The 27,259-nt window shown below is 45.2% G+C and overlaps 1 protein-coding gene across 1 annotated transcript in view; it reads left to right on the top strand.

The window, feature by feature from the left end:
- Positions 1-27,259, top strand: part of LOC115136655 (kazrin-like) — a 154,075-nt gene that overhangs the window by 85,372 nt on the left and 41,444 nt on the right. The gene's annotated exons all lie outside the window — the stretch shown is intronic.

The raw sequence follows: 27,259 nt of genomic DNA, 5'->3' as shown, positions 1-27,259 counted from the left end.
AATAAATACAAATACAAACATCAGTGTGATCTAAATGGATGAGGACTGAGCTTCATTCTCTCTTTCTCTACCACTTTCAGTGAGGTTTGAATGGCCTCATGCACAGATGAGGGAATTTCCTGTAATAGAGCTCTGATTGAGGAATTTGCCTGTGGAGCGCATACTGTAAAAACCACTTAGGTCTGTCGCTACAGAAAATTATCTGCAGCCCACTAAACTGATGTATTTTATTCTCATTTGGGGACTTTACCCTTTTCAGAAATTCCTAAGCGGTAAATTAGCCTGCGATCCCCCTATCTCATTTATCTAAAGGCAGACTGACATTTCTGGGCCAGGATCCGATGTTGCAGAACACTGCTCAGATGAGAGCTGGTTAGTTTAGCTAGGAAGCAACAACCACCGGCTCATTGATCCAGTTATTTGATAGGTGTGAGTGTTCTGGTTGGATGTGTTGGACATTGGCATTTCTTCACTTTTTATTGTAATTTATTTGTATTTTATTGAATGTTAAAACATACAATCTATCTGCAGTGAAGCTGCACAACACTTCGTAAAGTATTCAGACCCCTTGAATTTTTCAAAATGTTGTTACGTTACAGCCTTGTTTTAAAATGGATTAAATAAAGTAAAACTCCTCAGTAATCTACACCCAATACCCCATAATGACAAAGCGAAAAAACAAATTTGTATACATTTTAGCAAATTAATTAAACTTCGAAAACAGAAATACCGTATTTACATAAGTATTCAGACCCTTTATGAGACTCGATATTGAGCTCAGGTGCATCTTATTTCCATTGATCATCCTTGAGATGTTTCTACAACTTGATTGGAGTCCACCTGTGGTAAATTCAATTGATTAGACATGATTTGGAAAGGCAGTACATGACACAGCAAAAACCAAGCCATTGAGGTCGAAGGAATTGTCCGTAGTGCTCCGAGACAGGATTGTGTCGAGGCACAGATCCAAACCAATTCTGCAGCATTGAAGGTCCCCAAGAACACAGTGGCCTCCATCAGTCTTAAATGGAAGAAGTTTGGAACCACAAAGACTTCCTAGAACTGGCCACCTGGCCAAACTGAACAATCGGGGGGGAAAGGCCTTGGTCAGGGAGGTGACCAAGAACCCGATGGTCACTCTGAGAGCTCTAGAGTTCCTCTGTGGAGATTTTAGAACTTTCCAGAAGGACAGTCATCTCTGCAGCACACCCAATCAGGCCTTTATGGTAGAGTGGCCAGATGGAAGCCACTCCTCAGTAAAAGCCACATGACAGCCAGCTTGTAGTTTGCCAAAAGGCACCTAAAGACTCTCAGACCATGAGAAACAAGATTCTCTGGTCTGATGAAACCAAGATTGAACTCTTTGGCCACGTCTGGAGGAAAACTGGCACCATCCCTACGGTGAAGCATGGTGGTGGCAACATCATACTGTGGGGATGATTTTCAGCAGCAGGGACTGGAAGACTAGTCAGGATCAAGGCAAAGATGAACGTAGCAAAGTACAGAGAGATCCTTGATGAAAACCTGCTCCAGAGCACTCAGGACCTCAGAGTGGGGCGAAGGTTTACCTTCCAACAGGACAATGACCCTAAGCACACAACCAAGACAGCGCAGGAGTGGCTTTGGGACAAGTCTCTAATTGTCCTTGAGTGGCCCAGCCAGAGCCTGGACTTGAACCCGATCGAACATCTCTGGAGAGACCTGATAATAGTTGTGCAGCAACGCTCCCCATCGAACTTGACAGAGCCTGAGAAAATCTGCAGAGAAGAATGGGAGAAACTCCCCAAATACAGGTGTGCCAAGCTTGTAGCGTCATACCCAAGAAGACTTGAGGCTGTAGTCACTGCCAAAGGTGCTTCAACAAAGTACTGAGTAAAGCGTCTGAATACTTATGTAAATGTGATATATATATATATATATATATATATATATATATATATATAAATTAGCACACATTTATAAAAACTGTTTTTTCTTTGTTATTATGGGGTATTGTGTGTAGATTGAGGACATAAAAAAAAAAATACATTTCAGAATAAGGCTGTAACGTAACAAAATGTGGAAAAAGTCAAGGGTCTGAATACTTTCCGAAGGCACTGTACATTACATTCAGTCATCTAACTGGCTCCCGTCCAGAGCGACGCACAGGAGCAACCAGGGTCAAGCCCCCGCCCAAGGAGCACGTTGACAGATCTCCCACCAAGTCTAAATGTGGACCCTAACCAGCGACCTATCGGCTCCCAACCACCAGGCCACCAACCATCCAAGAGTCCCCACAGTTCCTTGAGAGCTGCCCCTCAACCATCCATTTTTTGTTGTTGTTACTCATCAGGCATGCTGTATTAATGTCTCTCTCGTTCTTTAGCCTATTGCGGCCCATGTAACTGTTGCTTAGCAACCACCATTGGATGGTATGCTGCTGAGTAACAGAATATGTTAAGTTTCCCGGTGTCCATTTAACCATTTGCTATCAGGAGTTTCAAAGTTGCTGCTAGTTTCTAGTTGTTGTAAATGACAGAACAATATGTGTTTATGCCCTTTGACTGTCTATATGAAAGGAGAGCATCTGATGGCCCTAACCTGGAGTCCCACTGTGTCACTGACAAAAACATTAACTCAGACAGTCACACTGCGCTAGAGTGGAGAGAAGATGCCCTGTAAAACAAGAAGTCTCTGTGGGTCTGCAGACCTCAGCTTGGCAGACGAATTGAATTTGTCAGGTCTTATTACAGAGCCAATTGGTTAAAACTGGAGCAACAGAATGATGAAATGTAGGTAATAAGGGATACGTATTACCATAGATGGAGGATAAAGTAGAGGCTGAATTGATGAGCCGAGACCAATTGAGTGATTCTGTGAAAAGTCGTCCTCCTTCCCGTCTTTTGTGGAATGAATGAATTCAGAACTGTACCTCCATTTCACACGAGAAACAGAGAACACACTGAAAAGCAAGGAACCCTCGGTTCCTGGCCTGCGACTACCAACTCTACAACAACTCTTAGGGAACAATACATTGATCTCAAGTGTTGAGCGAGCAGCTTTCCTGAGCTCCTCTTGGTGTCTGTCATGTAGTGTCTCAGAAGGACTGCCTGGATGGATCCGGTTTGCATGAAAGAGCTCACTCATAGTTCATTAATCAGAGCTCATATCAGGGGGTAAGAGTGGCTCGGGAGGGTGCAGAGGAACTCCAGTCTAACCCAGCCTGTCCCCTGGCAGGGGGCTGCTGCCTCAGGGAGTCACAAGACATGAGAAGCTGTTCTATGTACTGATCTAATCGCACCAAAGTTCAATGCATTCAATCCCTGTATGCAGGGCCGGCCCGCCCGTAAGGCGGGACGAGGTCGGCCGTTTAGAGCAGCAGATTGACGAGGGCGGCATTTTCCGAGCTAAACTGACCAAGACCTCCAACAACACGCAAAACACTGATGCCGCCCCGTGATAAGCAGTGTCCTCTTTCCCAGAGTCAGGGGGCGCAAGATATTTATCTTGTCCATGCCCGGAGAGCCTCTCCAGGGCGCCGTTGGAGAGATGCAGCGCTGCGGCGCTCCACGAACTCTCAAGTCATCTCACATTAATAATGTAGCCTATAGTAGAAAGAGTCGTAGCCTATGTGGTCAGTCTGTAGCCTACAGACTGAGGACCATATTTGTGACAATGTTACGAGACCGAACCTTTTTACATCATGCACGTGTCTCGGATCAAATGGCCTAAATGGCGCCCTATCAAATGAAAGTGCACTTCAATTTGAATATGTCTTAGCATGTTAACAGACACCATATCCTAAAAACAGGACAGGTGAAAAAAAAAGAAGGTCAACATGGAATGAAACTCAGCTACTCACGATTGCTGTCCGGGAGTTTCAATCCGTGGGCTAAATTGTCTAGAATCATTGACTTCAATTGTAGGCCTATTCGTACATTTGTTTGACGAGGTGATCGTAGCGAGAAAAGACTTCTGCGTTTGCCCGCTGTGTGAACAACATCAATTCTCATTGCAAAGAGTCTCAAAGTAACGTCTCGTAAATTTGTGTAGCTGATATGCAGCTCTTAAATAGCCAAAATGATTAGTCTTAAACCTTGGTCAGGAGTCAGCATTAGGCTAATAAGCCAATGCAACTGCCTGTTTTACAAACGGTACGGCATTCATATAATTGCATATCGGGGATAGGAGGGACACCATTTTTTGGTCTCGCCTAGGCCGGCACAACGGCCAGGACTGGCCCTGACCGTATGTATGTACAGTACTGTATGTACAGGGATCAGGCTGCTGGTATGATGTAGTGTATATATGGAATGTGTGTGCATTTTATCCACTGAGATACTGTATATACAGTATCTCTTACAGACGCATCGGCCTCACTGCTCTGCGGTGTTACGTTTGATCATTCATTATATTGACTTCATCTTCTTTCATGTGCCCTTCAGCACGCCAGCGTAATAACCTCCCTGGGGACAGCACAGCACAGTCATTCTCCAGGGAGGCCGGCTCAGTGATCGAACAGAGAACTGCCCTGATAAGTGACGCACAACCGTGCAAAGTAAGAAAGAGAGGGAGAGGGAGGGAGTGGGAGGAAGGAAGGAAGGGAAAGGGGGGAGAGAGAGGGAAACCGAGTGATTGCCGCAGTTTCAGGGACAGGAGAGGAGTGCTGATAAGTCAGGAGGAAAGGTGCGGTGACTAGAAAGTCCAGAGAGGAGAAGGGGGATGGATGGGTGGAGGCAGGTGCAAGGAGAGAGTGCCACTGAAAGGGGGGCAGCGGTAGAGGTGAGGAGGTTGTCATGGCAGAGCTATGATTGCTGTGATGGGAGGGATGGGCAGTAAAGTGGTGAAGCTGTCCATTGACTTACACAGTGTGATATCATCTGCTATAGTATATTGAGATGAGATCAATCAATTGAGTGAGTTGTGGGCTTAACAGAGGTCACGCAGAGGTTAGAGCTGAGAGAGGGGGGGGGGAGTCTAGTGAGCTCTATTTGTCCTGTTCTGCTCTCCGTAGCACTGAACATACATTATGAATCAGGAGTACATCGACACACTCTGTGATGTGCATGGATGGTGAGGAAGGGGGACACTGGACACTGTATACAGGCCGTTCCGCTCTGACATCTCTCGTCCGTATATGTATATAGTCTTAGTTCAGTACTACTCAGACTTGTGTGCGTTGGGATATGTTGTGCAATATAGACTGTAAACTCTCCTTCCAGACCCATCTCCAATCCAAAATCAAATCTATAATCGGCTTTCTATTTCGCAAACAAAGCCGCCAAACTTACCCTAGTAAAACTGACTATCCTACTGATCCTCGACTTCGGCTATGTCATCTACAAAATTGCTTCCAACACTCTACTCAGCAAACTGGATGCAGTCTATCGCAGTGCCATCCGTTTTGTTACCAAATCACCTTATACCACCCACCACTGCGACCTGTATGCTCTAGTCGGCTGGCCCTCGCTACCCACTGGCTCCAGGTCATCTATAAGTCTATGCTAGGTAAAGCTCCGCCTTATCTCAGTTCACTGGTCACGATAACAACACCCACCCGTAGCACACGTTCCAGCAGGTAGATCTCACTGATCATCCCCAAAGCCAACACCTCATTTGGCCGCCTTTCCTTCCAGTTCTCTGCTGCTAGTGACTGGAACGAATTGCAAAAATCGCTGAAGTTTTATTTCCCTCACCAACTTTAAACATCAACTATCTGAGCAGCTAACCGATCACTGCAGCTGTACATAGTCCATCTGTAAATAGCCCACCCAATCTACCTACCTCATCCCCATACTGTTTTTATTTTATTTACTTTTCTGCTCTTTTGCACACCAGTATCTCTACTTGCACATCATCATCTGCTCATTTATCACTCCAGTGTTAATCTGCTAAATTGTAATTATTCACTCCTATGGCCTATTTATTGCCTACCTCCTCATGCCTTTTGCACACACAGTATATAGACTTTCTTTTCTCTACTCTGTCATTGACTTGTTTGTGTTATTGGCTTGTTTATTGTTTACTCCATGTGTAACTCTGTGTTGTTGTCTGTGTCACACTGCTTTGCTTTATCTTGGTCAGGTCGCAGTTGCAAATGAGAACTTGTTCTCAACTAGCCTACCTGGTTAAATAAAGGTGAAATAAAATAAATATGTTAGATATTACTGAAATGTCGGAGCTAGAAGCGCAAGCATTTTGCTGCACCCGCTATACCTGCTAATCATGTGTTTGTGACCAATGAAATGTGTTTTGGTGTGACGAGTAGATGCCACAGCAGGTCAATTTAGAGTGAGATTAGGCAACATCAGTGGTACTAACACACCAGATTTCAGACTCCTACAGCCATAATGAATGTTTCATTATCATATGATGTAACTGCCAGCCATGGATCTCTAACTGGCATGTATTGTATGTAGCCTAACGAGCATAACCACTGCATGCCTATGTGTGGACTTGATCTCAAAAGGAGCGCTCAAAAGAGGCTGGCCCGTGTGTGTGTGTGTGTGTGTGTGTGTGTGTGTGTGTGTGTGTGTGTGTGTGTGTGTGTGTTTTAGGTGTGTGTGTGTGTTAGGTGTGTGGTTTAAGGGGTTCCTGACGGCGCTTGCTTAGCCGTTCGGTTGCTAATTAGCACTGCTGCTGCAATCCCACTAAAATTACAGGCTGATATACAGAGAGGCTGCAGCCCGACAGAGAGGGCGGAGGAGACCGTCACAGTGTGGATGGACACTCTGACACACACACACACACAAGTTCCTAAATTGCTCCCTCGTGCAGGAGGAGAGGAGCATGTCGTCAACTCCCTTCTAAAAAATGTCCCTACTTTGACACATCCGTGATTCTGCCAGTTCTCTATTATGGTAATGTGTCATAGCTTAGATACTAAACTGACAACTGCTGTACTCCCTCTTTTGGATTACTGGCCAAGCATTATGTGATCTGACATCCGCCCACTCTCAGGTTCATCAACTGTTTTCTAAAGATAGTGTTCTTGTCTCTTACTATCAAGTGCACGGTGTGGATGTCGACCTCTGTTTCCATGCGTATCATATCATACGTATGTAAGGTAAGCCAGTAGGAAGTACCATTGCTCATAGGTTAAGATAAGTCAACTGAGTCATTACCTGAATTCTGTGTTAATTACAGACCAACCACACACACACACACACACCACAGGCAGATTTATCACTTAACCAGAGGGAATTAAGTCCGTTTGATGGATTTCCCTCCATAGGCAGGGAAATGACTGTATTGTTTGCATTGTATATCATACACACACCTCCCCTTCCCTATCAAAGCTGATCACATAACTTGAGCTAGAGTGACTTGAGTAATGACCAGTGGGAATGAGTGGAGCTCCAGTGGTATGAAGGTTCCTGCATTAATCTCAGTGTTCTCTGAGCTCTCTGTGTGTGTGTGTCCCAAATGGCACCCTGTTCTCCATTTTAGTGCGCTACCTTTGACCAGGGCCCATAGGGCACTGGTAAAAAATAGTGTACTATGTAGGGAATATGGTGCCATTTGACAGGTAGACATTGTTCTAAACATGCATCACTCATTACCATGGGCCACAGGACCAAAACAGCATTCATTGATCAACAGCAATGGTATTTCACCCTGAACACTCCCACATTACATTCCCAGCCTGCCATGCCAAGTCCCCCCCCTCTCTCTCTTTCTCCCTCCCTCCCTCTCTCCCCCTCTCTTTCTCTCTCTCCCTCGCTTTCTCTCTCTCTCGCTCTCTCTCTCTGCCTGTCTGTCTCACTCACTCAATATCTTCTCTCCACACATTCTGGGCCGTGGCATTGATCTTGGACATATACTACATGGCCAAAAGTATGTGGACACCTGCTTTGCTGCTAAACAGCCTCCACTCTTCTGGGAAAGCTTTCCACTAGATGGAACATTGGAACATTGATGCAGGGACTTGCTTTCATTCAGCCACAAGAGCATTAGTGAGGTCGAGCACTGATGTTGGGCGATTAGGCCTGGCTCGCAGTCAGTATTCCTATTCATCCCAAAGGTGTTTCCCTTCACTATAACTTAGGGGCTTAGCCCGAACCATGAAAAACAGCCCCAGACCCTTATTCCTCCTCCACCAAACTTTACAGTTGGCGTTATGCATCCAGGCAGGTAGCGTTCTCCTGTTATCTGCCAAACCCAGATTCTTCCGTTGGACTGCCAGATGGTGAAGCGTAAATTATCACTCCAGAGAACGCATTTCCACTGCTCCAGAGTCCAATGGTGGCGAGCTTTACAACACTCCAGCCAACGCTTGGCATTGCGCATGGGGCCTCCCGAGTAGCGCAGCGGTCTAAGGCACTGCATTGTAGTGCTTGAAGTGTCACTACAGACCCGGGTTTGATCCCAGGCTGTGTTGCAGCTGGCCTTGACCGGGAGACCCATGATGCGACTCCTTGTGGCGGGACGGGCGGATGCTCGCTGACTTCAGTCGCCAGTTGTACGGTGTTTCCTCTGACATTTTGGTGCGGCTGGCTTCCGGGTTAAGCGAGTAGTGTGTTAAGAAGCAGTGCGGCTTGGCGGGGTCATGTTTCAGAGGACGAATGGCTCTTGTCCTTCGCCTCTCCCGAGTCCGTATGGGGGTTTCAGCGATGGGACAAGACTGTAAATACCAATTGGATTTCATGAAAAGGGGTTAAAAGGCGTCGCAAATGGTGACCTTAGGCTTGTGTGTGGCTGCTCGGCCATGGAAACCCATTTCATTAAGTTCCCACTAATTTGAAGGGGTGTCCACATACTTTTCAATATGTAGTGTATGTTTCCTTGTCTTACCTCTGTGTGTATTACATGTATCAGACCATTAGAGTAGTCTATTAAGCTAGAAGACAACTGGCAGACAGCTAGGCTAGGGCTGTCTTCATGGGATTCTGTTTGAAGAGTGTGGGTTGGTGGTGGTGATGAAGAGCTGTAGCTTGCTAGTGGTTTCCTGTGACAATTCTCTGGACTTCACCAGGACAGTATAGGGCCAATGCCTAAAGTTGCTGACAGACGGAAGGGGCATATGGGATCAATATCATGCCAAATGTATTCACAAATGTAAATCACCAATCCTTAAATGTAAATCACTTTCCACAAATGTAAATCACTTTCCACAAATGTAAATCACTTTCCACAAATGTAAATCCCCAATTCACAAATGTCTGCAGTTAAAAATGTCTAATGCAATATGTTGATTTACAAATACAAATCAAAAGGTGTTTGTTTGTGGATAGCGATTTACATTTGTGGAAAGTGATTTTCATTTGTGGAAAGTGATTTACATTTGTGGAAAGTGATTTACATTTCAGGATTGGTGATTTATATTTGTGGTTTGATGATTTACGTTGGTTGAATGGTGATTTACATTTGTGGAAAGTGATTTACATTTGTGGATTGGTGATTTACGTTGGTTGAATGGTGATTTACATTTGTGGAAAGTGATTTACATTTGTGGATTGGTGATTTATATTTATGGGAAGTGATTACATTTGTGGAGTGGTCAATATCATTTGGCATGATATTGATCCTATAGGGGTGGCCCATTCATTTTGAATGAAGCCTAGGAAGGGGGGAAATGCTTCCAGGTCGGTCGGCGGTGCTCGTGCCTGTGGAAGCCGCTCTGCTCTATTTTCCAAGCGGTTGCATTGTCGTTGTTGACCAATCACAGTAGAATACGTACACTGCGTGGTGATACGTCAGAACGTATGTCCAACAGCAGGAGGCGCTAACTTGCCCACTCGAGCTAGCAAGCTAACACTATTATCAGTTTACAAAGTCACGTTTAACAATAAAAATAATTGTTTTTCTAATACATTTTTTAATTCATCATTTTTGTTGCATGTAAATACGTTTTTAAACATGCTTATGGTGTTAGGGCAACAACAAAAAATCCAGCTCGTCGATATTGTTTACTTCGTTGCTATGGTCACCGGCGGCTGTCGCCCTCGTGCGAAGGCACTAGCCATTTTACTAAAGGGACAAGCAGTGTACTCGGCGGGGAATGCGGCGATATTTCGCTGTCTGTCTGAAAAAACGCTTTAGTTCTGTTCTTCACACTACCTTCCTGTTCACCTGCTCAGTTCAACAACTGTCAACTGTATTCCAAGTTCTCCAGATTCACGCTACACTGCTACCCTAACTAACGAAGATTCTGCCGAGTTCTGTGCTGTATTGCTGTAGCCTGTGTTGAATTATTCAGCCATGCAAGTTTAGTAGGTCTTTACTCTGGGGATGTGACGTGGGCTCTGCAGTCCCACAGGTGCCCTTTTAATCTTTCATGCTATTGTTTTTTCTTGTCTGTTTCTTTCTGGGCCCACCCTGGGTTCATTCCCTTGGGAGTAGAGGAGAGGACTGCACCATTAATGCAGGGAACATGGGATCTAGTACAGGCGTATGTGGACTGTTAAGCGAGGCTGTTTCAGAGGCGACAGGGCCCCTCGTTCCTTACAGTCCTTAAACAAGACGTCTAGTTATGATGTCTAGTGATGATCTACGGTCTCCCAGTGATGATGTATGTGTCTCTGCGGCCCCTTCCAGATAGGACTGGATGTCCAATGATGAATCTCTGTCTCCCTGTCCAGCTGTCCAAAGAGGAGGCTGAGGAGACACTACGAGACCCAGTGGGGCTTGGAGCCAGCTGGGCTGGGACGGGCAGGACTGGCATGTGTGACAGGGACAGTAATCAGATGCGTTGGGCCTAGGGGACAGAGGTCAGCAAAAATTCTCACATTCTCCAAATGTCCTTCCACGCTAGGAGAATATTAACGAGCCAAGTGCCGACACTGCCGCTGTTGCTCCCTGTTCCTGCCGCCATCACCACCGCTCTCTCACCAGCTCCAAAGGCAAAGGGGAGAGGAGCTGTGCTGGAGGATTTTAAAAAAAAAGTTCTGTCCTTGCTGGATTGCTTCCAGACAGATTTCCCTGCTTAATCTTGGTTTTAAATCTGACCTCAACTTGGTGGCTGGGTCCTGCAGCAAAGCCCCTGGGTCAGGGTGATGAGGGACCAGCCAAGCTGTGACCAACACCACCAACCAGATGAGCTACCACGTGTATGTTTCTTCTGCCTTCGTGGAATCTCCCCCAGCGTCAATCAGTATCAGTTTGTTTTTGTTTATACTGTTTGTGTCTGTCAGTTTCTGTGTGCGATAAAAAGCCCACCGGGAACATGGAACAGGGATGCAATTGTCCTCTTTTCTGACAGTCATTAACCTTATACGTTATAAATGCATCACTCCTTCTGACTGTTTAAAGGCTCAGTGCAGTATACATTCTTCCACACTTTGAGGTTGGAATAATAGTGTGAAATTGTGAAAATAATGATAATACCAATTTAGGGTAAGAGCTGTTTGAAAACACCACCTGAATTTTCTGCCTGTTTTGGTGGGATGGAGTTTTGGCCTGCCTGGTGACATCACCATGCGGTAAATTAGTTAATAGACCAATATAAAAGAGAGTTCCAAGCATCTCTGCAAATAACAGTGAGTTTTCCGTTTTCCTTTCCAGACCACTCCCAGACAGTTATAGCAAAATTCTTGCTTGAAAATGGCTCTTTGCTAAGAAGCTGTTTTTGTTCTTTTTGACCACTTTAATTGAAAACAATCAAATCAAACTTTATTTGTCACATGTGCCGAAAACAACAAGTGTAGACCTTACCGTGAAATGCTTACTTACAAGCCCTTAAAACCAACAGTGCAGTTCAAGAAGAGTTCATTTGTACATGTAGGTAGGGGTGAAGTGACTGCATAGATAATAAACAGCGAGTGGCAGCAGTGTACAAATGGGGGGGGGGGGGGGGGTCAATGTAATAGTCCGGTGGCCATTTGATGAATTGTTCAACAGTCTCATGGCTTGGGGGTAGAAGCTGTTGAGGAGCTTTTTGGTCCTAGACTTGGCGCTCCGGTACCACTTGCCGTGCGGTAGCAGAGAAAACAGTCTATGACATGGGTGACTGGCGTCTCTGACAATTTTATGGGCTTTCCTCTGACACCGCTTATTATATTGGTCCTGGATTGCAGGAAGCTTGGCCCCAGTGACGTACTGGGCCGTACGCACTACCCTCTGTAGCGCCTTACGGTCAGATGCAGAGCAGTTGCAATACCAAGCGATGATGCAACGGGTCAGGATGCTCTCGATGGTGCAGCTGTAGAAAAATGTGTAGCGAAATGCTTGTGCTTCTAGTTCCGACAATGCAGTAATAACCAACGAGTAATCTAACCTAACAATTCCAAAACTACTACCTTATACACACACAAGTGTAAAGGAATATGTACATAAAAATATGAATGAGTGATGGTACAGAACGGCATAGGCAAGATGCAGTAGATGGTATCGAGTACAGTATATACATATGAGATGAGTAATGTAGGGTATGTAAACAAAGTGGCATAGTTTAAAGTGGCTAGTGATACATGTATTACATAAAGATGCAGTAGATGATATAGAGTACAGTATATACATATGAGATGAATAATGTAGGGTATGTAAACATTATATTAAGTAGCATTGTTTAAAGTGTTCAGTGATATATAGAGCGAGAGTTGCACCCCTTCTGAAAAAACCTACACTCGATCCCTCCGATGTCAACAACTACAGACCAGTATCCCTTCTTTCTTTTCTCTCCAAAACTCTCGAACGTGCCGTCCTTGGCCAGCTCTCCCGCTATCTCTCTCAGAATGACCTTCTTGATCCAAATCAGTCAGGTTTCAAGACTAGTCATTCAACTGAGACTGCTCTTCTCTGTATCACGGAGGCCCTCCGCACTGCTAAAGCTAACTCTCTCTCCTCTGCTCTCATCCTTCTAGACCTATCGGCTGCCTTCGATACTGTGAACCATCAGATCCTCCTCTCCACCCTCTCCGAGTTGGGCATCTCCGGCGCGGCCCACGCTTGGATTGCGTCCTACCTGACAGGTCGCTCCTACCAGGTGGCGTGGCGAGAATCTGTCTCCTCACCACGCGCTCTCACCACTGGCGTCCCCCAGGGCTCTGTTCTAGGCCCTCTCCTATTCTCGCTATACACCAAGTCACTTGGCTCTGTCATAACCTCACATGGTCTCTCCTATCATTGCTATGCAGACGACACACAATGAATCTTCTCCTTTCCCCCTTCTGATGACCAGGTGGCGAATCGCATCTCTGCATGTCTGGCAGACATATCAGTGTGGATGACGGATCACCATCTCAAGCTGAACCTCGGCAAGACGGAGCTGCTCTTCCTCCCGGGGAAGGACTGCCCATTCCATGATCTCGCCATCACGGTTGACAACTCCATTGTGTCCTCCTCCCAGAGCGCTAAGAACCTTGGCGTGATCCTGGACAACACCCTGTCGTTCTCAACTAACATCAAGGCGGTGGCCCGTTCTTGTAGGTTCATGCTCTACAACATCCGCAGAGTACGACCCTGCCTCACACAGGAAGCAGCGCAGGTCCTAATCCAGGCACTTGTCATCTCCCGTCTGGATTACTGCAACTCGCTGTTGGCTGGGCTCCCTGCCTGTGCCATTAAACCCCTACAACTCATCCAGAACGCCGCTGCCCGTCTGGTGTTCAACCTTCCCAAGTTTTCTCACGTCACCCCGCTCCTCCGCTCTCTCCACTGGCTTCCAGTTGAAGCTCGCATCCGCTACAAGACCATGGTGCTTGCCTACAGAGCTGTGAGGGGAACGGCACCTCAGTACCTCCAGGCTCTGATCAGGCCCTACACCCAAACAAGGGCACTGCGTTCATCCACCTCTGGCCTGCTCGCCTCCCTACCACTGAGGAAGTACAGTTCCGCGCAGCCCAGTCAAAACTGTTCGCTGCTCTGGCCCCCCAATGGTGGAACAAACTCCCTCACGACGCCAGGACAGCGGAGTCAATCACCACCTTCCGGAGACACCTGAAACCCCACCTCTTTCAGGAATACCTAGGATAGGATTAAGTAATCCTTCTCACCCCCCCCCTTAAAAGATTTAGATGCACTATTGTAAAGTGGCTGTTCCACTGGATGTCTTAAGGTGAACGCACCAATTTGTAAGTCGCTCTGGATAAGAGCGTCTGCTAAATGACTTAAATGTAAAATGTATGTAATGTAAATATATATTTTACATCAATTTCCATCCTATCATTAAAGTGGCTGGAGTTGAGTCAATGTGTTGGCAGCAGCCACTCAATGTTAGTGGTGGCTGTTTAACAGTCTGATGGCCTTGAGATAGAAGCTGTTTTTCAGTCTCTCGGTCCCTGCTTTGATGCACCTATACTGACCTCGCCTTCTGGATGATAGCGGGGTGAACAGGCAGTGGCTCGGGTGGTTGTTGTCCTTGATGATCTTTATGGCCTTCCTGTGACATCGGGTGGTGTAGGTGTCCTGGAGGGCAGGTAGTTTGCCCCCGGTGATGCGTTGTGCAGACCTCACTACCCTCTGGAGAGCCTTACAGTTGTGGGCGGAGCAGTTGCCGTACCAGGCGGTGATATAGCCCGACAGGATGCTCTCGATTGTGCACCTGTAGAAGTTTGTGAGTGCTTTTGGTGACAAGCCAAATTTCTTCAGCCTCCTGAGGTTGAAGACGCGCTGCTGCGCCTTCTTCATGATGCTGTCTGTGTGGGTGGACCAATTCAGTTTTTCTGTGATGTGTATGCCGAGGACCTTAAAACTTACTACCCTCTCCACTACTGTGCCATCGATGTGGATAGGGGGGTACTCCCTCTGCTGTTTCCTGAAGTCCACAATCATCTCCTTAGTTTTGTTGACGTTGAGTGTGAGGTTATTTTCCTGACACCACACTCCGAGGGCCCTCACCTCCTCCCTGTAGGCCGTCTCGTCGTTGTTGGTAATCAAGCCTGTAGTGTCGTCCATAAACTTGATGATTGAGTTGGAGGCATGCATGGCCACGCAGTCGTGGGTGAACAGGGAGTACAGGAGAGGGCTCAGAACGCACCCTTGTGGGGCCCCAGTGGAGTGGAGATGTTGTTACCTGTGTAGGTGATATGGTCCTTGACTAGTCTCTCAAAGCACTTCATGATGACGGAAGTGAGTGCTACGGGGCGGTAGTCGTTTAGTTCAGTTACCTTAGCTTTCTTGGGAACAGGAACAATGGTGGCCCTCTTGAAGCATGTGAGAACAGCAGACTGGGATAAGGGTTGATTGAATATGTCCGTAAACACACCAGCCAGCTCGTCTGCGAATGCTCTGAGGGCGCGGCTGGGGATGCCGTCTGGGCCTGCAGCCTTGCGAGGGTTAACAGGTTTAAATGTTTTACTCACGTCGGCTGCAGAGAAGGAGAGTCCGTATGTTTTGGTTGCGGGCCGTGTCAGTGGCACTGTATTGTCCTCAAAGCGGGCAAAAAAGTGATTTAGTCTGCCTGGGAGCAAGACATCCTGGTACGTGACGGGGCTGGTTTTCTTTTTGTAATCTGTGATTGACTGTAGACCCTGCCACATACCTCTTGTGTCTGAGCCGTTGAATTGCGACTCTACTTTGTCTCTATACTGACGCTTAGCTTGTTTGATTGCCTTGCGGAAGGAATAGCTACACGGTTTGTATTCGGTCATGTTTCCGGTCACCTTGTCCTGGTTAAAAGCAGTGGTTCGCGCTTTCAGTTTCACGCGAATGCTGCCATCAATCCACGGTTTCTGGTTTGGGAATGTTTTAATCGTTGCTATGGGAACGACATCTTCAATGCACGTTCTAATGAACTCGCTCACCTAATCAGCGTATTCGTCAATGTTGTTGTTGGACACATGGCGGAACATATCCCAGTCCACATGATGGAAGCAGTCTTGGAGTGTGGAATCTGAATGGTCGGACCAGCGTTGAACAGACCTGAGCGCGGGAGCTTCTTGTTTTAGCTTCTGTCTGCAGGCAGGGAGCAACAAAATGGAGTCGTGGTCAGCTTTTCCGGGCGGGGGAGGGCCTTATATGCGTCGCAGAAGTTAGAATAGCAATGATCCAAGGTTTTACCAGCCCTGGTTGCGCAATCGATATGCTGATACAATTTAGGGAGTCTTGTTTTCAGATTAGCCTTGTTAAAATCCCCAGCTACAATGAATGCAGCCTCAGGATATGTGGTTTCCAGTTTGCAAAGAGTCAAATAAAGTTCATTCAGAGCCATCGATGAGTCTGCTTGGGGGGGAATATATACGGCTGTGATTATGATCGAAGAGAATTCCCTTGGTAGATAATGCGGTTGACATTTGATTGTGAGGAATTCTAAATCAGGTGAACAGAAGGACTTGAGTTCCTGTATGTTGTTGTGACCTCACCACGTCTCGTTAACCATAAGGCAAATGCCCCCGCCCCTCTTCTTACAAGAAAGATGTTTGTTTCTGTCGGCGCGATGCGTGAAGAAACCAACTGGCTGGACCGATTCCGTTAGCGTCTCTCGAGTGAGCCATGTTTCCGTGAAGCAAAGAACATTACAGTCTCTGATGTCCCTCTGGAATGCTACCCTTGCTCGGATTTCATCAACCTTGTTGTCAAGAGACTGGACATTGGCGAGAAGTATGCTAGGGAGTGGTGTGCGATGTGCCCGTCTCCGGAGCCTGACCAGAAGACCGCTTCGTTTCCCTCTTTTACGACGTTGTTGTTTTGGGTCGCAGGCTGGGATCCATTCCGTTGTCCTGGGCAAAACACAGGATCCGCTTCGGGAAAGTCATATTCCTGGTCGTACTGATGGTGAGTTGACGCTGCTCTTATATTCAGTAGTTCTTCCCGACTGTATGTAATGAAACCTAAGATGACCTGGGGTACCAATGTAAGAAATAACACGTAAAAAAAACAAAAAACTGCATAGTTTCCTAGGAACGCGAAGCGAGGTGGCCATCTCTGTCGGCGCCGGAAGTACACATCCATGATGTTTGGACCATGATGTGGTGATGTGGACACCATGGATCTTGAAACTCTCAACCCGCTCCACTACAACCCCGTTGATGTTAATGGGGGCCTGTTCGGCCCACCTTTTCCTGTAGTCCACAATCACCTCCTTTGTCTTGATCACATTGAGGGAGAGGTTGTTGTCCTGGCACCACACTGCCAGTTCTCTGACCTCCTCCCTATAGGCTGTCTCATCGTTGTCAGTGATCAAGCCTACCACTGTTGTGTCATCAGCAAACTTAATGATTGTGTTGGAGTCGTGTTTGGTCACGCAGTCATGGGTGAACAGGGAGTACAGCGGGAGACTAAGTACACACCCCTGAGGGGCCCCAGTGTTGCGGATCAACGTGGCAGACGTGTTGTTGCCTACCCTCACCACCTGGCGGCGGCCCGTCAGGAAGTTCAGGATCCAGTTGCAGAGGGAGGTGTTTAGTCCCAGGTTCCTTAGCTTAGTGATGAGCTTTTTTTGTGGGTACTATGGTGTTGAACGCTGAGCTGTAGTAATTGCGATTGAGATTGCGTAATCTATGGATCTGTTGGGGCAGTATGCGAATTGAAGTGGGTCTAGGGTATCCGGGAGGAGGTTGTTGATGTGAGCCATGACCAGCCTTTCAAAGCACTTCATGGCTACCGACGTGAGTGCTACGGTAATCATTTAGGCAGGTTACCTTCGCTTCCCTGGGCACAGGGACTATGGTGGTCTGCTTGAAAAATGTAGATATTATAGACTCATTCAGGGAGAGGTTGAAAATGTCAGTGAATACTACCGAGAGTGTTATCCAACAGTCATTCAGAACAGCTGGTGCTCTCGTGCATGACTCAGTGTTGCTTGCCTCGAAGCAAGCATAAAAGGCATTTAGTTCATCTGGTAGGCTCGAGGTACTGGGCAGCTTGCGTCTGGGTTTCCCTTTGTAGTCCGTAATAGTTTTCAAGCCCTGCCACATCCAACAAGGGTCAGAGCCGGTGTAGTAGCATTCAGTCTTAATCATGTATTGATGCTTTGCTTGTTTCATGGTTCATCTGAGGGCATAGTGGGATTTCTTACAAACGTCTGGATTAGTGTCCTGCTCCACAGTATAGTATGTAATTGTAACCCAGAAATAATTTTATATTGAGATAAAAACATCTGCATTGGACCTTTAATTAATCCACACATTTACTGCGTGTACAAAACATTGGGCACACCTGCTCTTTCCATTACATAGACTGACCAGGAGAATCCAGGTGAAAGCTATGATCCTTATTAATTTCACTTGTTAAATCCACTTCAATCAGTGTAGGTGAAGGGGAGGAGACCGGTTAAAGAAGGATTTTTTTTTTAGCCTTGAGACAATTCAGACATGGATTGTAAAGGTGTGCCATTCAGAGGGTGAATGGACAATATACAAATGTAAGTGCCTTTGAACGGGATATGGTAGTAGGTGCCAGGCGCACCGGTTTGAGTGCGTCAAGAACTGCAACGCTACTGGGTTTTTGACGCTCAACAGTTTCCCGTGAGTATCAAGAATGTTCCACCACCCAAAGGACATCGAGCCAACTACACACAACTGTGGGAAGCATTGGAGTCAACGTGAGCCAGCATCCATGTGGAATGCTTTCGACACCTTGTAGAGTCCAGGCCCCGACAAATTGAGGCTGTTCTGAAGGCAAAGGGGGGTGCATCTCAATATTAGGAAGGTGTACACTCAGTGTACATCTATGCTGTTAAGGTCATGTCACTTTTCCCAGAGGAGTGTATTTACATTCCTGTTTTGCGTTGTGTTATTAGCTGTGGGACCTCTCTGCTCACGTTCTGGCTCACTAAGGGACAGGCGATTAAAATGTCAAGCTTCAGATGACCTTTCTCTATGGATCCCCAGTTGGACTGCAGACCCATCCACAGTTCAGCTCTCTGTCTTTGCAGCCTCGTTCTGTCTTTCGGAGACTAAAGTCTGTTTCCCATCAGAGCAAATCAACATTGTTTACCATATTGATAGAAGGAAAAATGCTTCTCAATCTCAACCCACAAATGGACACGACTGTCATACTCCGTCAGTTGTTGACTGGCTCAGTTAACTAACCTCAGTGGACACTCTGGACTCTCCACATCAACAATACTTTATTAAATGAACGAGTCTGTGATTGACAGCGCATTATGATAATCTATCCCACCCATCATGGTATTAAGACGGTTTATATCCATTCTTGACATTAGAGGGTTTCCAGACAGTCCATTAGCTCAGCTAATTGGGAAGGTGGTGCTAGAATGGATGGCCCAGAGGCAAGCTCCTAGCTCCACACAGCCCTAGCCATCAGTGGAGTTTAAAATGATTTCTGCCCCGGCCTCAGATTACACAGCAGTAAAGTCTGCCTGTACTCTGCACTATGTGTGTCTCTAAACCCTATTCCCCAGTTTAACAGCTCAGGTGCCTGTGATCTGCCTCAGCAGCCCAACACAGTGGCTCAGGTTATCAGTGAGGGATGAGGCCTGGATGGACGGGTCTCAGCTGACCTTAATATGTCAACCTGCCACAATCGCCACATGTTGTCAAGGTTGATGGGTCAATTGTCATACTTCCTACAGTCGTGACGGATTCGTGTTGGATTCATAAAGCTGGACATTATGGTCAGTGGGTTCTTAATATTTGCTGGGAATTAACGGGGTTTCTCATCTGAATACTTGAAGGACCCTATATAGGACCCTAAGCATACAAAAATAAACACCTGGACAAACAAGCTAGCACACAGGGACAAACGGCAAAGAAGTGAAGAGAATAAATTAAGTATTTTTCGGTTGTATTCTATTCCTCAGAGCCTATGTGTGCCATGGCAACAGTTAGTCATTATGGGTGGTGGTTGAACTGCCATTTAGCTATATTAACAAAACCCAATCAGCATCAGTGATTGCTTTTTAAGAACACAGTAATCTAAGATACTAAAGATTACTAATCCTTAACAGAAATCTGTTCAAATTCCCACTATATTCTGCCTCCCCAGCTGTTCCAATCCAACCCCCCAAATTAAAACGTTGATGAGACTGCTGACATAAGACTGACCAAAATGAAAGAGAAGCTTACTGTTTGTCCAGCTTCACACATTCACACTGGGGTTTTGTGAGGGTTAATGGGCAATCTACCCCAGGCTCCACACAAGTTGCTTTTCACCAGCTCCATCCTCATCTGTCCTCATCAACTGACATCATTAGAGCGAGATAGAGTTTTGTTTATTGTTTATTTCACTTACTTCAGCAATATAAACATACACTGAACAAAAATATAAACGCAACATGGAACAATTTCTAAGATTTTACAAGTAAATCAGTCAATTGAAATAAATTCATGAGGCCCTAATCTATGGATTTCACATGACTAGGAATACAGATATGCATATGTTAATCACAGATACCTTAAAAAAAAGGTTGGGGTGTGGATCAGAAAACCAGTCAGTATCTGGTGTGACCAGCTTTTGCCTCATGCAGCGCATAGAGTTGATCAGGCGGTTGACTGTGGCCTGTTGAATGTTGTCCCACTCCTCCTCAATGATGTGCGAAGTTGCTGGATATTGGCGGGAACTGGAACGCGCTGTCGTACACGTCGATCCAGAGCATCGCAAACAATGCTCAATGGGTGACATGTCTGGTGAGTATGTAGGCCATGGAAGAACTGGGACATTTTCAGCTTCCAGGAATTTTGTACAAATACTTGCGACATGGGGCTGTGCATTATCATGCTGTAACGTGAGTTGACAAGGCGGAACATAAGGCGGCGGATGAATGGGACGACAATGGGCCTCGGGATCTCGTGTATCTCTGTGCATTCCAATTGCCATTTATAAAATGCAGTGGTGTTCGTTGTCCGAAAGCTTATGCCTGCCCATACCATAACCCCACCGCCACAATGGGGCACTCTGTTCACAACGTTGACGTCAGCAAACCGCTCGCCCACATGACACCATGAACACTGTCTTCCATCTGCCCGATACAGTTGAACCTGGGATTCGTCCGTGAAGAGCACACTTCTCCTAGCGTGCAAATGGCCAACGGTTACGTCGCCAAACTGCAGTCGGGTCAAGACCCTGGTGAGGACGACGAGCATGCAGATGAGCTTCCCAGAGACGATTTCTGACCGTTTGTGCAGAAATTCTTCGGTTGTGCTAACCCACAGTTTCATCAGCTGTCTGGGTGGCTCGTCAGACAATCCTGCAGATGAATACGCCAGGTATGGAGGTCCTGGGATGGCATGGTCACACATGGTCTGCAGTTGTGAGGCCATTTGGACATGCTGCCATTTGGACATTGGAGGCAGCTTACGGTAGAGAAATTAACATTAAATTCTCAGGCAACAGCTCTGGTGGACATTCCTGCAGTCAGCATGCCAATTGCACACTCCCTCAAAACTAGAGACATCTGTGGCATTGTGTTATGTGACACAACTTCACATTTTAGAGTGACCTTTTATTGTCTCCTGCACAAGGTGCACCAGTGTAACGATTATGCTATTTAACCAGACCTGTGAGGTGGATAGATTATCTTGACAAAGGAGACATCCTCACTAACAGCGATGTAAACAAATGTGTGCAAAGAAATTGAGAGAAATTAGCTTTTTGGGTGTATGGAATATTTCTGCGATCTTTTATTTTAGCTCATGAAACATGGGACCAACACTTTAAATGTTGCGTTGATATTTTATTTGAATTGAATTGAGAGAGAGTGAGCAAGAGAAAGCGAGAGCAAGAGAAATAGCCAGAGAGACAGGAAGAGAGGGAGAGAGAAAGATATAGCGAGCAAGAGAGAGAGAGCGACAATGAATGTATTCTGATCAGTTTGATGTTATTTTAATGGTCCAAAAATGTGCTTTTCTTTCAAAAACAAGGACATTTCTAAGTGACCTCAAACTTTTGAACAGTAGTGTAGATGTATTGGGTGGGTCCCTGATGGGGCATGTTTGGAGGAGGTTTCCTCAGGGCAGGCTGAGACTGAGACTGGAGCTGTCTTCACATCCACACACAGCGCTTACAGCATCTAGGGCCCGTTGATCACAGCAGCCTTGAAGCAGCCTTTCAGACTTAATGCTCTCTGAATACAGCCACTATAGATGTGCTGTGTGTGTCGCCTGCGATTATGAATACAGATTCATACAGTCTATGGGTTTAGCTCCAGGCAGGCCAGAATGATCGAAGGCAGTAGCTTTTGATCTCGTATCCCTTTCAGTCAGGAGAAGGAGATCCCTGACTCACAGGTCAAGTGAAGAGTATACTTTCCAGTAAGGCTCAGTACACATAATGTAATACTTTCTTTGGAAATCACAATATGAGGCTCTTAATCGGGATACTTTGAGTTGACACACAGATGACACTATAGGTGTTTAAAAGCCGTCCCTACAGCTTGATACTAAATGACCTCAGGCATGGAGGTCATCCCTTCTGATGGGGGAAGAGAGACGGGGGAAGGTTACCTCTGGTTTCACAGTCATCTCCCGGTCATTTTTTAAAGCTGACAATTCTTGTTATCACAGCAGTCCCAATCAGAGAGAAAATGGTTTCAATTCATCAATGCCATCTGTAGCATAGGCTTGCTAACGATACCTGTAAATTGACCAAACTGCTGTGCTTATGGATCTCTGGGGGGAAAAGGGGCTTCCTTTTCCTCTTGTCAGCATTCTGGGTGCTGGAATTTGGATGAGCTCCATGTGTCTCTGTGTCTGCCAGACAAAGTACCGCAGGAGGCTGTGAATGAGAGGCAGAGACTGGAGGGATTCTTTTCAATATTTCAACACCTATTACCACAAATGTCCATGTCTTTAACAACCTGGACCTGAAGAGGTATTTCGTCTAAAAGGTCACTTCTTCTAAAAGGTTCAAACCACAAAAGACCCAGAACTTTTCAGAATGTGTTCATTGATTTTCACCGTGACGTGACTGTGAAATTCTATTTAGACAGCAATTCAAATGTTCTCGCATTGTGCCTGGTCAATATCACCGCATGACAGAGAACAAATAAAATAATTAGAACACAGTGCTTCATTTTATTCTCAAGGGGGAGACTTTAGCACGTAGCAATTTTGGTTCTATTCTCCAGGGAAACATAACCCTCAGATGTGGTCCAGTTTAGACCCTCTAGTTAGTTGTGATGAAATAAGGTCCAGTTAATTGCAAGGGACTCTACTAGTAGCTGGCACCCTGCAGTCTCATAATGACCATCGTAATAACTGACCAACATGCAGAGCTAGCCCACTACTGGGACCAAGGTAATGGCCTGACAATTATGTAGCCATTCATGGTATTGGAAAATATGTTTTAAGTGGTGTGTCCTTGACGTCATTGTGTGTGTGTGTGTGTGTGTGTGTCTTAGTCACCTGAATGGCACTCTGTACATGTAACCAGGAGCATGTTACTGTAGAGCACTCAGCCACGGCACAGGGATATTTGTAGGGCGTGGTGATGTGATTCCAGGGCAGCATCAGGTGATTGTATTCTCTTTTTCCTTGAGGATGATTGATAATGGAGCGCAGTGAATGTCTGTGTAATAATGGGTTAGGTGAGGAGAGGCAGAGAGGAGCTGTCTGCAGGACGCTGATAGTTGTCTCTTAATTCTGCCGGGGGGAAAAACCTGCAGGATGATGCATAGCCTGCTGCCTATGTGTATCCTCTGTTCCTGACTAGCATTTAGAGTTGGTGTTTTTAAACAGATTTTCTTTAGATGGGTGACCTCTGTTCTTCTCTCAGAGGTGGTTTGAGCCTGCACGGCTCGCCCACAGAGTCAAGTGTTCTGAGTGAAAAGGGGACAGGATATGAGACCATTCATCCATGTCAGAGATCTATGAATGTCAGAAGAATTAGCGGTGACAGGAAGCACATGGATTGTTTGAAGAGAACCAGACACGGGTTGGAAACTGATGACCCAGGTGGCTCTGAGGGATTAGGAGAGGTCACTTCATGTTCACCCAGGATTGTAATAGAGCATAGATTGTATAGAGCACATCTCCCTCTGTAACAGACAGCCTACTCTGTCCAGGCCCCAGAGGCTACAGTGGATGAGACACCACATGGCACCACAGAGAGCCTATCAGAGCTCTGAATGACACCCTACTGGTGAGCCTCTGCCCACTCTGCCTGAAGAGGTGCCTGCCATCAGGCATCCTGTATGCTCTCAGGCAAATCTCACTATTAACTCATGGCTGTTTACTCTAGCTATGACTATGCATGACTGCATTTCCTGCTGGTTGTTGGGAAAGTTTTTTCATTACAAATGGCCTGTGATATGAATGCGTTATTGGGGAATGAGCCGAATGAATAATCATGCTTATTATTACAATGAATTATTTCATACATGACGTTAGCAATAGAGAGAGACAGAGAAATAGTACATGACATGTATTTTTCCTTTGGTTGACAGGGCGGTCAATCGCCTGCTGTATGCACTCCTGTGATTCCTGACATCCTCGGGCAGTCATTTGGGTTAGTGGGAGCCCCACCACGGGTTTGTCTCATTATTTACCTAACCTTTGACCCCTCACGGCTAGAGTTTGACCAGCTAGAGAGGAAGGCTATCCCTATGACCTATTCCCTGCATACCTGTACTTTCTAGCACAGATGAGACACATACAGGGATGTACCACTGGAGTGACCGATCAGGATGTTTCTCCTAGGTTGAGGAAGGGACTCAACTGAATATTCAAATAGGGAATAGTTTTCATGGTTCTCTGTTTACTTATTCATCTCTATGTTGATTTACACCCAAAGACAGACAGCTCCTGCATAAAGCCTCTCTCTCTTCTCTCTCTCTCTCTCTCTCTCTCTCTCTCTCTCTCTCTCTCTCTCTCGCTCTCTCTCTCTCTCTCTCTCAGGGAGAGAGTCAGGGATTATTCAGATTGAAGAGAGTTGTAGCAGAGGCATTGCAACAAAATGTCATTAACTTTACTATTTACATTATCAACATAATGTCATTAACTTTACTATTTACATTATCAACATAATGTCATTAACTTTACTATTTACATTATCAACATAATGTCATTAACTTTACTATTTACATTATCAACATAATGTCATTAACTTTACTATTTACATTATCAACATAATGTCATTAACTTTACTATTTACATTATCAACATAATGTCACGTGCCAAGAGAGGGTTTGGGGACTTGAGCGATGGACATTCTTGCTCTGTAGCTCAAATTTAGTGGCCCTTTTTTGGTACGTCAGATTATCACAGGTGTCTGTAATTATCTCTGGCCTTATGTGTGGCCTTATCACATGTCAAATGTATGAAATAATTAAATAAGATGATTTTAAAATGTAACAATAATAATATGACAAAGCTGTAAAACACCCATGGACTTTTTCCACATCTTGTTATGTTACAGCCTGAATTTAAAATGGATTAAATTTTGATTTGTGTGTCACTGGCTTACACACAATACCCCATAATGTCAAAGTGGAATTATGTTTTTATTATTTATTTTTTTTACAAATGAAAAATGAAAAGCTGAAATGTCCTGAGTAAATAACTATTCAACCCTTTTGTTATGGCAAGCCTAAATAAGTTCAGGAGTAAAAATCACATAAGTCACATAATAAGTTGCATGTACAATAATCGTGAATTTCAAACACATATTCAACCACAAAGACCAGGGAGGATATCCAATGCCTCGCAAAAAAAGGGCACCTATTGGTAGATATTGAATATCCCTTTGAGCATGGTGAAGTTATTAATTACACTTTGGATGGTGTTTCAAAACACTCAGTCACTACAAAGATACAGGCGTCCTTCCTAACTCAGTTGCCGGAGAGGAAGGAAACCGCTGAGGAATTTCCCCATGAGGCCATTGGTGACTTTAAAGAAATTACAGAATTTAATGGCTGTGACAGGAGTAAACGGAGGATGGTTCACTTTGTAGTTACTCCACAATACTAAGCTAATTGACAGAGTGAAAAGAAGGAAGCCTGTACAGAATAAAAATATTCCAAAACATGCATCCTGTTTGCAACAACTGACTAAAGTAATACTGCAAAAAATGTGGCAACGCAAATAACTTTTTGTCCTGAATCTAAAGTTCTATGTTTGGGGCAAATCCAATAAAACACATTGCTGATGACCACTCTCCACATTTTCAAGCATAGTGGTGGCTGCATCATGTAATGGGTATGCTTGTAATCGTTAAGGACTGGGGAGTTTTTCAGGATAAAAAGAAACGCATTGGAACTAAGCACAGGCAAAATCCTAAAGGAAAACCTGGTTCAGTCTGCCTTCTCCAAACACTGGGAGATGAATTCACCTTTCAGCAAGACAATAACCTAAAACACAAGGCCAAATCTACGCTGGGGTTGCTTACCAAGAAGTCAGTGTAATGTACCTGAGTGGCCAAGTTACAGTTTTGATTTACATCTGCCTGATAATCTATGGCAAGACTTAAAAATGGTTATCTAACAATGATCAACAACCAATTTGACGGAGCTTGAAGAACTTTGAAAAGAATAAGGGGCAAATAAAGTTTTTGTTAGTTTTGGTCTTCAGCAAACTTTTTTTCTGACGTTTGTGCACACAGAAAATGTCTACGCCCCTTTGTCGGTGATTGGTCAACAGTAGGGATTCTTCAATAAAGTGTGTGTTGTCATTCAACAAGAGACTAATCATTTTCAGCAACAACAAAAATAGTTAGATTTGAAATTGTGTGACTAAGATCTCCTCTGAAAAAACATAAAAAACATAGAGTTATTTTACTCAGATTAATTCCTACTCTTTTGAGGAAGCGTATACTGGCTACGGCAAATCAAGATGGACAAACAGTACTATTGGCGTTTTGTTTCTAGTTTTTCAAGCGAAGGTCTTTTAAGGGAGTATTCCTTGAGAAAAAAATGTGTGCACACACTAATGGATGAAAAAACCCTTGCCGAGACTAAAAATAACAAAAACATCACAAAATGTCATCATAATAAACTACATTACCAAAACTACGCTATATACACTACCGTTCAAAAGTTTGGTGTCACTTAGAAATGTCCTTGTTTTTGAAAGACAAGCACATTTTCTGTCCATTAAAATAACATGATCAATTAGCCTTTTAAAATGTTAAACTTGGATTAGCTAACACAACGTGCCATTTCCAGCTACAATAGTCATTTACAACATTATTTCTGATCAATTTGATGTGATTTTAATGGACAAATGTGATTTTCTTTCAAAAACAAGGACATTTCTAAGTGACCCCAAACTTTTGAACTGCAGCATATACAAAAGTATGTGGACACCCCTACAATTTAGTGGATTCGGCTATTTCAGCTACACCCGTTGCTGACAGGTGTATAAAATCGTGCACACAGCCACGCAATCTCCATAGACAAACAGTGGCAGTAGAATTACCTTACTGAAGAGCTCAGTGATTTTCAATGTGTCACCGCCATAGGATGCCACTGTCACGACTTCCACCGAAGGTGGCTCCTCTCCCTGTTCGG

This window comes from Oncorhynchus nerka, linkage group LG2, assembly GCF_034236695.1.
Source record: "Oncorhynchus nerka isolate Pitt River linkage group LG2, Oner_Uvic_2.0, whole genome shotgun sequence".
Lineage (NCBI taxonomy): Eukaryota > Metazoa > Chordata > Actinopteri > Salmoniformes > Salmonidae > Oncorhynchus > Oncorhynchus nerka.
Note: the sequence above shows the minus strand (reverse complement) of the source record. Positions and strands in the feature narration are given on the sequence as shown.